Genomic DNA, 13,999 nt, shown 5'->3' with positions numbered 1-13,999 from the left:
GACCAAGAAGGACCCTCAATAGTCATCAGATGAGAGGGTTTTACAATAAAATAAATAATTATCCTTGCTGCTCCACAGTGAGAACCCCCCCCCCCAAGAGCATGCAGTTGATTCAGTCTAAGTCCCACTTGGTTCAATTTTGAAAGCTCCCCAGAGACAAAGTCGCCACAGTGCGCAAAATCGCAACACAAACCACTTCATCCTGCCTCGTCCCACGTTACCACAAAAGGCGAAGGAGGTATGTCTCTTATCTGTGCCTGTTTCACCTTTATGATTGGGATCTCTGTTGCTCATCTTTTTACTCCTGTGGAGTAGTAGTCTTTTTGTCAGAATCGTCATGTTATGGCCACCCGCTGACTCAAGCACACCACATTCTCATATTCAGTACATGTTGAGAATAGAAATGGCAGGTCAGGAAAGTAATTAGTCAATCTGTGATTCTTCTGTCGACTGTTTACACAGCAGATGATAATCGAATGTCATCAGGAAAAGCATTCTCAAGAGGAATCTGAAGGAACAGACTCGAGGAGGAGTTCATTGTTGATAGGAGGGAGTTAGAGGACGGGCGTGGATGAGAACGGCAAAAGAGGTGGCGCGCGAGAGTTGGTTAGTAGATGGTGAACAGTGAATTAGAAACTCTGAACGATAGGAAGGAGCCAAAGAATGCAAGCATTTCGAAGTGGTACATAAATAGTGAAGCTAAAATGATTTTCATTTGGGACGTTAAATGGAGAAATGGATTTCCCACCCATCTATATCAGAAAGAAAGCATGGAAGCAAAAGAAAGTGACACCTATAGCCAGAGGAATAGCAAGAAAGACTAAAGCGGACCCAGCATAGATAGCCATTAGAATACATTCCATATCTAAGAAGAACATGGGACCATGTTTCTAAATATTTATTTATTTAATTTGTCTTAAACTAATCCAGCCAATGATGTGTACATGTGGAGAATCAGCTGGCGTGTAATGCTTGATGTGTGCACTTGGAAAGGTGGGCGGATAGTTCAAGTGCGTTCATCTTCATCCTCTGGGATGTTGTCCTGCCGGAGGGTGACTTTGCCCTCCGTGGTCTCCCAAACTCTTTGCCGCTGGTCAGCTGATTGTTGATCTACCAGAAGTCTTTAAACTCCATCTGAATTTGGAATAAATTGAACATTAAACAATTAACATGTTGGACACATTTAAATATGGTTAACACTTGCACAAACACTCTAGATTATGGTTCAAATGTGTTCACGACACGTGAATTGCAAGTACACACGTGGTGCAATTCACTTTGCTTGGGAACAAGACGAAGGGGTCCGCTGGGATGTGGCTGTGGCTGAAGGGACTTCTCCATGCCGGATCGTGTACCCCATACAGCACTTGTCTACACCGTTTAACACCTCATCTAATAGCGACACATCACCAATGCACACCACAAAATCCCTATTCTAGGCGTGCCCGTGCCACCTCCCACACGTTCATTTTTCATGTGTCGCTCGGTGGTAAACCTAAATAAAAGCCACTGTGTAACTGCACCTTCTTCATGGTGTGGCACAGGACTTGAGTCACTGATAGCACTCCTCATGCGCGGCCCAGGCTGATATTGAAACTGCCAACACCCCTCCACTGTTGCGCTGTACACACAAATGCAGGTGATTGACGTCATCATTGATTTGCAAGCCATGATCATCAGCAGGCATTGAAGTTCTAGGTGAGTCAGTGGTGCATGGCTTGAGCTACGGCATTCTGGTCCGAACATTGATGGTTTGAATACCACTAATAGGGCTTTGGATATTAGGACGATTCTCCAGGTGCGACAACCCCACTGCTAGCAGGACTGTATCATGCTGCAGCTAGGGTCTAAGACAGGGGCCAAAGGGTTCATCAGATAGAGTCCAACACCTGGCTTACATTTCATACATGCTTTCAAAAGATGTACCTGAAAGGTGTCAATGGATTTGCCATGTTCTGTGGTGGATCAATTCAATTTACATTAAAGGTACACTTTTCTGCATTCGAACACAAAGCCCACCCAGTCCATAGTCCGCATATGGCTGTTGCGGCTGGCCTTTTGAATATCCTGATTACGCTACATTCAAGGAACAGGGTTAGGTAGGGGCGAGAGCAGCAAATTTTCAATGGGATTAAGGTGGAAAAGGGCACCTGTCAAGGGTGCGTACTGGCACCGTCGCTGTTTAATCTGTACACCAACTCATTAAGTGCCTATCTGCAAAGTGCCTCTGCCGACGTACCATGCATTGGCAAGAGGCGAACTCCCCTTGCCAGCAATGCAGACGAGGCACCCCGGCAGCATTAAATAAATTAGTGGTTACATATGTATTGTGCATCTCTAACAAGGGCCTTATAGTGAACATTAAGACATCAACCCTATGTAGAACATCAGAGAATAGAAACCTGCACAATATTCAGATATTTGGGTAAGCATTTTTATTCCGCCCTACCATGGGTAGACCATGTAATCATTCAGTGAAAATGTGACAGGCCAATGGGGCAATACTTCGCTTCACGCGCAGGGTGGACAATCGTCCCATTGATGCCATTTTAAAAGTATACAAGGCCAAGGCCACTTCAATAGGGATGTGCGGTGCTGCTATTTGGGGGTTGTGGAAACCGGGGAATTGCAAGTGGCACAGAATAAGTGTGTGTGCAACATCATACGCCTTAGGCATAATACGACAACATATGATGTCCACTCGGAATTAGGAATGTGTTTTTTGAGTGATTTAATTGGTCGGCAACCATTGTTGTTGTGCGATAGTGCTTGGAATCAACATGAAACTGTATTCATCAAAGAGTTGCCAAAAGATGCATGTAGAAGCCCCTTTGTGAGTAAAATACCCGGGCTGAACTATGTAAGAAAGCATCTGTATGAACTAGGTGTAGAGTCCTGGTTCTCAAGCCTGGATAGAATCCCCTTCTGTACCCAAAGATATAATAAGAGGAAAGTCTGCAATAAAATGAGTATGTAACGTGAATTGGAGGTAAGGGATATGATAGGTTATTTATAACGCGCTTAATACCCAGAGGTTTCTAAGCGCGGACCCGGTGATCGAACCTGTGTTGCTCCGTGTTGTCTTGCTTCCAAGCCGAGCACGGTGCAGCTGAGCGATCCTCCCGAGACCTGAGCTGTCCTCCTGAAACAAGTTTAGCGTGGGATCATATATACCGCTGGCACCGCAAACGCCACAGGCAGAATATTTAAAATGGGTGACTACAAAGCATCATAGATCAGTCCTAACCCGGTTTAGATTCGGATTGTCACCCTTGAGCACACCAATGTACACATGAGGGCCAAGCGATGTAAGTAAAGTCAATGCTGATATGTGCTTATGTTGATAAGGTTGGGCAACTCCTGAGCACTTTCTGCTAGTTTTCACTTGTATAAAGACATTCAGAGGGACTCAATAGTCAAATATGGAAGAAACATGAATTAAGGAACCATATTCGCCCCCTGCTAGACCTTTTAACTTTGCCTGATAGATTTACCTGTGTCGAAATGGTTAGATTATTACCATTGGCGTTAAGGAGGAGAGAGAATATTGTACAAGTTACAGGTTAATTTGATTCTGGACGTTTTGTGTACTCATTTTAAACTGTTAAATGTCTTCTTTTATGTTTTCAATGTTATAGATTATGCAATTTGTATACGTTTTAACTCTGTTGCATTTATTTATTTGCATCTGTGCTTTCATGGATTGACATAATCTGAAATAAAGCTCTCTTGGCTGACTGACACTGTAGAACTTTGATTGCATTAGGTCACGCCTTGTTCTGTGTTCTTTGCCCATGGATCACTGTGACCATGACCTTGTCCGTGCATCCTGTTAATGTGGCAGTGGAGGCAAGGTTGGCAGTATTAGTACACGATTATGGCCTATAAAATGTGGTTGAATCTTTCAAATTCAGAGGCAGTCCGTCCATAATGGGGAATTGTGTGCCTTTCTACCACTCTGTATTATTTATTATTATTTTATTATGTATTAGTTTGTATTGCGCAGAAAGCCCTCGGGCATTGAGGTGCACACATGAAGACAAAGGACATACATAAGAAAGGGGACCATAGAGTTTGCCAATGAGACAGGGCGGGGTAACTGGATCAGCGCCTTCACTTAAATAAGTGTTTTTTTCAGGGGTTTTCTGAATGTTGTGTAGTTCGATTTGTGTCTTAGCTGTATTGGTAGGCTGTTCCATTTTTGGGCTGCTTTTATAGGGAAGGCCGACCCAGGGGCGGGCATGTGATTTGTCCCTGTGCCTCTGATCTTAGTGATCGCCTAGGTACATGCTGTGTGATCCATTCTTTAAGGTAGGCCGGGGCCTGCCCAAATAGGCATCTGTGAACTACAGTCATAGTCTAAAATGTATCCAATCCTCTACGGTTAGCCAGTGGAGAGCCATTCTGTCAGCAGTAATGTGTTCTCTCCTTGTTTTTCTTTTTACTATTCTGACAGGGTTATTTTGCATGATCTGGCACTTGGTTAAGCATCCCTTGCTTGCGCCTAGCAAAAGTGCGTTGCCATAGTGTAGCCGGGATAACATTGTGGCCCTAGCAATGGTTGCACAATTTTCCTCACTCAGGTAGGGTCGGATTGATTTAAGGAGATGTAGGTTGTACTGGCAGTTTTTGTTTTCTATGGAAAAGACAGCTTTTTGCCAAGCCAGCAAGTCCAGTATAAACACTGAACACTTGTTGCAGCTGAGGACACACCCCTGGGCTGGTTCTGACAGTACTAATACCCCGGCATGCACACCCAATGGGCCATGCGGGCATGGGGTGTTTGGCTTCCCCAGCCTTGCATGGCATTTGAAAATGCAGGCTGGGGTACTGCAAGGCAGAATGTGTGTAAGGGGTGCTTCTGCAACTCACCACACATTTAGAGGCCAAGGTTGCAGACACATAGACACACTCTGGGCCTCATTACGAGTCCGGCGGTAACCGCAGCTGTAAAACCGCCTGGTTACCGCCGGACTCATATTACCATTCCGCCTCCGTGATTCCCGGAATTACCGGGGCATTACACCCCGGTTTTCCAGGAATCACGGAGGCGGAATGGTGTTAATCCCCATTCCCATTGAGTCCTATAGGACTCAATGGGAATGGGGATCATGGAAACACCGGCAGCATCTTGTATTGCTGCCGGTGTTTCCTCGTCCGCCTGCAGGTGGGCGGTGTTAAACCCGCCAGGTCAGACCTGGCGGGAACATCACCTCCCGCCTGCAGGAGTTGTGATCGCCTGGCATGGAAACAACGGTGGCGGCGGATTTACCGCCACCGTTGTTTCTATACCGGTCGATTTGTAATGAGGCCCTCTGTCTCCACTGCATATGTGCATGAACCAGGAACCTCTCCCTGGTTCCTGTTGATGCCTGAGGGACAGTGTGGCAGGCAGAGACTGGAGTCGGGACCAGGGCTGCAGACAAGAAAAGACATGTATGCATTTATGAATAACTTGTAAGTGCACATGTGAATGAGAGAGTTTATGTATGTTGTTTCGGTGAGAGTGTGAATGAGAGAGTGTATTTATTGTGTAAGGGTGCACATGTGAATGAGGGAGTGTGTGTGCTGTATGAATGTGTTATTAGCCAGGCAGTGGGCCTCTGATGGGGTGGGGGTACATTTGTGCAGCCAGCAATAACATGTTTACTGTGATATAGCTTTTTTTGCTAGCATGAATGATAAAGCCAACATGGTGGGCGTTTTTACATGGAGGTACAGTTGTGCAGGCAGTAAGTACATTTTTGTTTACTCTGGCAAGGCTATTTCCTACTGGTATGAAGGGCAAAGCAATCATGATGAGTGTTCTTATATGGAGGTTACATTTATGAAAACAGCATGGACATATTTTCTTGCTTATTCATGGAATTATTTTACTGGCCTGAAGAGCAAAACCATCATGATGAGTGTTCTTAAATGGGGGGTACATTTGTGCAGCCAATAAGGTCATGTTCTCTTAATGTAGTATGCTGTTTTTACTAGCAATAAGGGCAAAGCCAACATGACAAATGTTCTTACCTGAGGAGGTACATTTTGCAGCCAGCAAGAACATATATTCCGAATGCAGCATGGCATTTTTTTTTTACTGCCATGAAGGCAAAGCAAAACCAAATGCCAAAGTTGCCCCTGGAAAACCATGTGCTCTCGCCCTGCTCAATTAGAGCTGCATTTGTTATCTCATATCATCAAAAGTCAATACCTAATCCTTAATGTCTAAAGTATACACTTCAACTATGAAAAACGATGCCTTTAAAAAACAGGTTAATTGAGTGAAGCAGTGTTCATACACGTCCATTTTGGCCAATGCATTTCGGACATAGTTGTCTTCAGTGCTAGAACCTTCATTTAGTAAACCAAAATTAATGTAAAAAGGGAAAAACACAAAATATGATTGTTAGTTCATTATGAAAACCTCATAATACAAACAACAATTTAGCATGAAGATGCTTCTCTGATACCTAAGTTTAGCTCATCCCAAGAATCAACTGTGAAGAAAAAACAAACAAAACAAATGTTTACCACATGTAAGTAACCCAACAAAAACTCTTAACTTATCGCTCTATATATGTCTATCACCTGTGCTTCACGTGCTCTGGAATTAAGCCAGTATACAAGTAGCTGTCTTCCTGCAAGACATAAGATTGAAACAAAACCATTTACTATCTTATTTCAAAGTCGCTGATGCTTGTGAACATACATACAGGTCCTTTTCATTTCTATCTTACCTCTATTGTCTATCAAGATTCAACACAAGTGGAACTTCATAGAGGTCAAAGCAGCAATGATTGCCATCTGTAACCTTCCTGCTATAGTTATGCTGGTGGTGATAACAGTGACGTATACGCATGCCGACGTCACACGGGTGTAACGTTGGTAGCGCAATGACAGCAAGCCTTCATGACTAACAAATGTGAACTTCATAACAAACCCTTTCATCAACCTGATACTCTAGGTAGTGAACTTGTTGTGTAGTCATTATAAACACCCAATCGCTGTTTCAAAAAACAAATCACTAAACCAGGAATTAAATCAAATACATTGCGCGCTTTTGACAACTTTACATGATGCCATGTAAAAAGATCCTTTGTTGCCAGTTATCACCCACATTGACAATCAGAATGAGTACTTCGTTCCCAACTGAAATAACATTCAAAGATTTCAATATTTCTAATGTCTGGCATCATAATTTTTTCGAAAACCGTGGATGGTAACCTTAATGCACAGTAGGGCTAAACATTCAGCTCTTTCTTAACATAAACTTATTATGCTGAACATGTGGCGTGTGACATGACATAATTCCATTAAAAGGGATCTTCTGTTCCCAGTCATCCCCCTATTCTAAATTAGAATCAGTTTGTTCCTAAATCACAGGTCATCTTCAATGCTTGATCAAGTCTGATGGCAATGTCTGCCTGTTTTATGCCCAGTCATTTTTACAAACAGCTTTTCATTTCACAGTTATCTACTAAACAGTCAATTCAACATCATTCTGTTCAGTGTAATGAGTCCCCAAAAACAGTGGGAACTTCACAAATAGCACAACAAATTAACTTCCTTATTTATCCCGTTGGGGGCCATAGAGTCCAATCTCTCAGTCCAAAATGTTTTTCTTCAGTCCAATCTTGGTGCCAAATCATCGTTAAGTCCTCTCTTTGTTACCACTTTAATAACTTGAAAACAAATCTGTGAGATGACGCGCCTCTTTTCAATCCAGTGACGAGCCACTGCAGAGTTTGTATTTCTTTTCCGGATACATGATCATAGTTTGGTCCATCGGAGCTTGCATTGTCTTGTGGACTGTCCCACATAGCATATTTCATAGGGACATCTTGTGGTTTATATAACATTACTTGTATAATAAGTGGCAGAGCTGCATGTCTTAATCTTCTCTCCTGATCTCGGATGACGTACCACATCACCCTTGGTTACAAACCTGCAGTTTGAGCAGTGCAAACACAGAAATGTACGCATTGTTTTTGTTTGGGCTGGTTTTCTGGTGAGTCTAGTTTTCACCAAATGGTCTTTAAAATTAGCGTTAGGGCAAAGCAAACATAATGAGCGTTCTTACCAGGCCATTCTGTCGTACATTCGTGCAGCCAGTATGTGCATGTTGCTTTATTACTGTGACATGGTATTTCTTTACTGGCATTATAGGCAAAGCCAACAGGAGTATGTTCTTACATAGGGATAGTAGCTTATATTGGGAGAACCAGATTGGGAATGTTTTCTGACCATCTTTTACTATCAGTTGGTGAGCATTGCAAGTGGATCCAGGTCACCTGGCCTAAGCCCCGGCCACCTGTTAATCACCTTAAATTGTTTGTGCCTTCCTGTTTTCCCCACACTTATTTCCTACTTAAGCATCCCTCCAGCCTCTTTTCCTTTGCAGTTGGTGAGGAGGTGAAGCCCCACCCACCTTCTTAGTCCTGCCTCTTCCTTTCTGCTCTTAACTCTTAGATCAAGGACGTCTCTTGCCCCAGGCATCCGAAGTGAAGGGCAGATGAAGAAAAGGGCAAGCAATTCCTGTTTGGACCAGCAGGACCCAGGGCCCGATCCCCTGCTCACACAACATGTAAGCATGCTCCAAAATGTGTTTTCTCCCTCCATCCCCACAGGCCATCCCCAACATCACCAGGTAATGCTAACGTCAACAACATCACCTCTCCTCTAAGGCATGGAATCTGCGATGCAGGAACATCACCCACATCAGCCTAAGACCCATCAACACCCCCTTATCCTCCACAACACAGAAGATGATGCTCGACAACGTCCACTCAGATATCACCCATGCAGCAGACATCACCAACCTCATCACTACACATGACCATGATGCCATCTTCATCACCAAGACCTGGCTGATACCCACCTCCACGCACATCCTAGACAACCTTGTCCCCAATGGCTACAGCATCCAACACAGAGCCCGGCCGAACAAGACAGGTGGAGGCCTTGCAGTCATGCAGTATGGCATTTTTAGTAGCATTAAGAGCAAAGCCAACATGACAAATGTTCTTACCTGACGAGGTACATTTTGCAGCCAGCAAGAATATATATTCCAAGTGCAGCATGGCATTTTTTTTTACTGCCGTGAAGGCAAAGCAAAACCAAATTCCAAGTTCAAAACCTTCTGCATAGTCCACAAGGCCTTCTGGCGCCTCAATACCTTCAACTCTCTCTTCCTAAATATCTTCCTTCTCAAGCTCTTCGCTCATCCGCCTCCAACTACGTCAGGGTCAGACGCTTCTCCAAGCAACGAGTTGGTGGTAGATCTCTTTCTTCGGCTGGCGTCTCCCTCTGGAACAGCATCCCTGCCTCCCTAAAACTTGTGGAGAACCATCTCTGGTCCTGGAAATACCTCAAAACCTTTCTCTTTGCTTCTGCTTTTTTTCTCCTCCTCTCCTCTGCTGACCTCCTGGCTGTAACCGGAACTGCACTGGCTACCTGGACACCCTCTGATCTCGGGCCCAGGTCCCTCCCCCACCAGCATCACACACCTGCACTGCCTGCCTGGCAACCCCCGCACTTGAGGACTGTTTCTGTATCCCACAGTCCCCTACCAGCCCTTGAAATCTGGTGTCTGCACTTGCCAATGCACTTGCCACATGCTGGCCATTACTTACTATTGTTATTATCTATTCCCATGTACTGTACTGTTCCTGCCCCCTTCCAACGCACTTGCGCGATCTGAATGACACCTGGCCTAGTATGATTGTTGTCTGTCCTCCCTTTGTTCCCCTCCCTTGCCTCGTCGCACCTTCAAACACTTGTTTATAGGTGCGTTATAAATGCCATATCATATCCTATCATATCATATCAAGAACTTGTGGCCCTGCACTAGAATTGACGACAACATTGGCTCCTTCAAAGTCCTCTCCTGCCACTTCCCCCTCTACCCAATAGACACAATCACCTTCCATCTCATCTACAGACCACCCAAACCCAACACCGCCTTCATCAGAGACTTCACTGACCTTGTCACTACCATGTCCCTCACGCATGCAAACAACATCTTCCTAAGAGACTTCAACCTGGCAGGCAACAAGGCCACCAAACTGATGAAGGAAGCTCTCCTCAGCCTTCTCAACACCCTCAACCTCAGCACACAAAAGACCCAACCCACGTGAAAGGTGAAATCCTTGACCTAATCATCACCGCACTATCTTCCCTCCACTGCAGCTCTCCTCTCCCGCTTGACTGGTCTGACCACCTACCCGTGCCTTTAAACTTCCTGTACACCACTACAGTCAGCACTCCGAGCAGAAACCCAGCAGACAAATCTTCAGATCCTTCAAGAACTTCCCAGTGGAAGCAATCACAGAAGGCCTTGCCAACCTTCACCTTACATGAACTGAACACCCCCCCAACGAAACTGTGACTCTGCTGGAAGCACTCAACGTCACCCTCTCGGTTCTACGTTATTTTGCCGCGGGATTTTCCCTCGCAGGACTTTTCATCGCCGTTTTTTTATCGAAAAAAACAAATCTTTTTTTTTTTTTGGGGGGGGTTACCCCCCAAGCCCTCCCTTTTTTTTTAATTATTCCCTTTCACCCACAAATATTTATTTAATTTTTAACCCCCCCCAAAAAAAATACGATGATTTTTTTTCCGCTAAAAAAATGGTGATGAAAAGTCCCGCGACGAAAAATCCCGTGGCAAAAGAACGGTATACCACCCTCTCAGCCTCCATCGACCAACACGCATGTCTGAAAAAAAATGCACCTGCAAACTAAAACCGTCAGCACTCTGGTACATGCAAGAACTCATCCTCAGCAAAAGAGTAATCAGGAAACAAGAGAAAACGTTGCACGATGCCAGGACTGCATCCGACCTGGCGCTCCTCAAGGAACTCTGAGCAACCCGCCGACAACTAATCAACACAGCCAAGGTCTCCTACTAATTGAATACCATAGCAGAGCCGACAACAAAAGCATAGCCCTCTTCAAAGTGATCAAGCAGTGCATCAGCCCGCTACTCAACCCTGCCATACCATACTCCATCAAAATATCCACCGCCATCAACACTTTCTTCATCGACAAAATCATCAAGATTTGCCAGCACATAGCCGCCAGCTCTGCATCCACAGACCCACCTCACGTCCCTCCTGGTGAAATCCCCACACCCTGGACAACATTCAAGACACTCTCAACAGAGCACCTGGTAGAAACCCTGGCGGCAGACAAAGTCACATCAGATACTGATGACATCCTCCCAGCATCCATCCTCATCACCCTCCCCGCAGACGCTCTCCTTCCCTATCTGGAGATCATCAACATCTCCTTAACTCAAGGCACTTTCCCATCGACCCTAAAATCATGACAAATTCTCCCTCTACTAAAGAAACTCATTCTGGATCACGACAACCTAGGTATCTATGGCCCCCATCACCCATCTTCCCTTCCTAGGTAAGATCATCGGGAAAGTGGTCATCACACAACTGCAGCAACACCAGCAATTTCCTCCAAACCTACCAATCCAGATTCAGACCCAGCTGCAGCACGAAGACAACAACTATACAGGTGGTTGACGATAGCCTCAACATCCTTGATGACTGCCATCCCTGCCTCCTGGTTCTACTCAACATCTCGCCCGCTTTCGACACAGTAGGCCCCAGGCACTTACAGACACCCTACACTGGCACATGAGGATAAGCAACCTTGTCCTATGCTGGTTCAAGTCCTACCTTGCCAACCACAAGCAGTTTGTTCAGATGGACGCCTCTAAATTGCCAGTGCTACTCATCACTTATGGAGTCCTGCAAGGTTCCACCCTCTTCCCAGTGATCTTCAATCTATACATAAAGCCACCGGGAGCCCTTCTAGCCAGAAACAACATCCACATCCACCAATACACAGACTACACAAGCAATACCTCAAGATCGACTCTATTAAGGACATCCATAGGCTCAAAACCTGCCTCTCACTTATCCAGTCTTGGCTGTCCATTGCATACCTGAAGCTCAACCCCTCCAAGTCCGAATTTCTACTCCTCACCAACAGCACAAAACACCCAGACATACAGGCCTGGCTATCCACCATTAACTCAGAGAGCTTTACACCTGAGCTCACCTCCTGCGCCAAGTACCTCGGGTTCCACATCAATAAACACCTCTCATTCAAGATACACAAAGCTAAGAAAATTCAGACAGATTTGTATCAGCTCTCCCTCCGGTGAAAATTCAAGCCTTCCTCTCTCGAAACAGTTTTAGATGCACTGTTCAAGCACTGGTCCTATCCCACCTGGCTGGGAGCAATGCACTCCTTGAAGGTCTGCATGAGACTCATCCTCACACTACTACAATTCAGAAAATAACTTAGGACTCACCTCTTCAAGGAGTGTCTCCTCCTCAACACTTAGGCCATCATGACACCCCTTGTGCCACCTGACTCTCTAGACGCAACCCGCCCCTCTCCTCCCCGCCACCCGGTACAGCTGTTCCCCTCTTCTGTGCCCCTCTGTATCTTACCCCGCTGTATATCTGTTCTGTTGTTACCACTGAAAAGCACTCTCTTATGCATCTGTAATGTTGTACACCTCTGTAAAACACTCTGTTTTGTGTCTGTATTGGTGTATACCTCTGTAAAGTACTCCATTGTGTCTCGAAGCTAGGTCTGTGCTCAATAAATACAATAATAATAATAATAATATTAATAATAATAATAATTGTATTATTGGTATTATTGACCAAGCAAACATGAGTATGCTCTTTTGTCAGAACACTGGCATCTATTGGTGCAGCGAGCATGAACATGTATGGGCACATCTAACATGACATTTTTTTTTGGTTCATTGCATTGGGATTTCTTTGGTGTGTTATTGAAGCAGTTCTCCACAAGCGGGCAGAGACAACACATTGTGTACATTTTCCCTCGTCATATTATCTTCTCCAAAGCAATATTTCTTTAGCTGTGCAAACCTTCAATGACCTTTAACCTTAAATAATCCAAGGCAACTGGCTTGTGCCATGCATCCAAATGCCAGTGACCTAATCTATTAACTTTTCATAAGCTAATGCACATTTGACATTGATGGATGATGAAGTGATTACTGATTTTCTTTGAAATTGAAACCTTGTATTCACTAATGGGTGCCTGAAGTAGATGTATGCAGTTTATCTGCTTTTTTTAAATGTTTTTATTTATTTACTTGATTCAATTTTACAGAATAACATTTTTACAAGATAACGAGCAACAAACATTTCCCATTCTTTATCTGCTTTGAACACTGTCTTGCAGGGGCGTTGCTCGGGGGGGTTAAAGGGGCTATAGCCCCTGATCTTTTGGTTGTAGCCCCGGATAGAATCTCAGGAGCTACAGCCAAAAGACTAGTTAGCCCCCAGTCCCAACAGTTCCGACATCAGCTTAGCCCCGGGTCTTTTCCAGACCTAGCAACTCCCCTGCTGTCTTGTATACAATGAAAGAACATTTCAAAGTAGTTTCAAAAGCTATCTGGCCTAGTCATAACATGCAAATAGTTTCTATCCAGTTCGAACTATACTGGAGGCCCTGAACTGTTCATGTATCTGATTCTAAACTTCTGGGCTAAGCGATGATTGGAAATGTAAACAGACAAAGGGTTTCCATTTCTGATTCTCTGCAATTTTGAATTATAATGTTAATCACCAAACTCAGGCATGTAATTTCAAATCTATAATGTAAGAACTCCTAAAGTACATACATATGTAAGAAATGCATTGAACTGTAACATTGAGTCTAGTCTTATCATTCATAATGTTACAAGAGCTGAATGATATTTTGCAGTGCTAGAAAATACAAGTAGTTTATTATGTCACACAATTAAAAATTTTGGTTTCCTGCACCTGATCTTTTAGGCTCAGGAAATGACAAATGGCAGAGATGTGCTTTGCCAATAAGGCATGTGTATTGCACAACACATATTCAAGATCAGCATTAATAGAAATACATTTCTGAGACACTTTCTATGGTTTGCACAACGGCTGAAAGAAAATATGTCCCTTTGCATTGGTATTATGAAGTCTGTC

General features: G+C 44.3%; 1 long non-coding RNA gene across 2 annotated transcripts in view; it reads right to left on the bottom strand.

Moving 5' to 3' along the window:
- Positions 1-883: 883 nt before the first annotated feature.
- Positions 884-13,999, bottom strand: part of LOC138513382 (uncharacterized) — a 39,454-nt gene continuing 26,338 nt past the window's right edge. For both annotated transcript variants that reach the window (XR_011281751.1, XR_011281752.1), the window contains exon 2: positions 884-1,134. This is a non-coding gene — a long non-coding RNA (uncharacterized lncRNA). The remainder of the gene's footprint in view (positions 1,135-13,999) is intronic.

The sequence above is a fragment of the Ambystoma mexicanum genome, chromosome 12 (assembly GCF_040938575.1).
Source record: "Ambystoma mexicanum isolate Mex_15411 chromosome 12, UKY_AmexF1_1, whole genome shotgun sequence".
Taxonomy (NCBI): domain Eukaryota; kingdom Metazoa; phylum Chordata; class Amphibia; order Caudata; family Ambystomatidae; genus Ambystoma; species Ambystoma mexicanum.
Note: the sequence above shows the minus strand (reverse complement) of the source record. Positions and strands in the feature narration are given on the sequence as shown.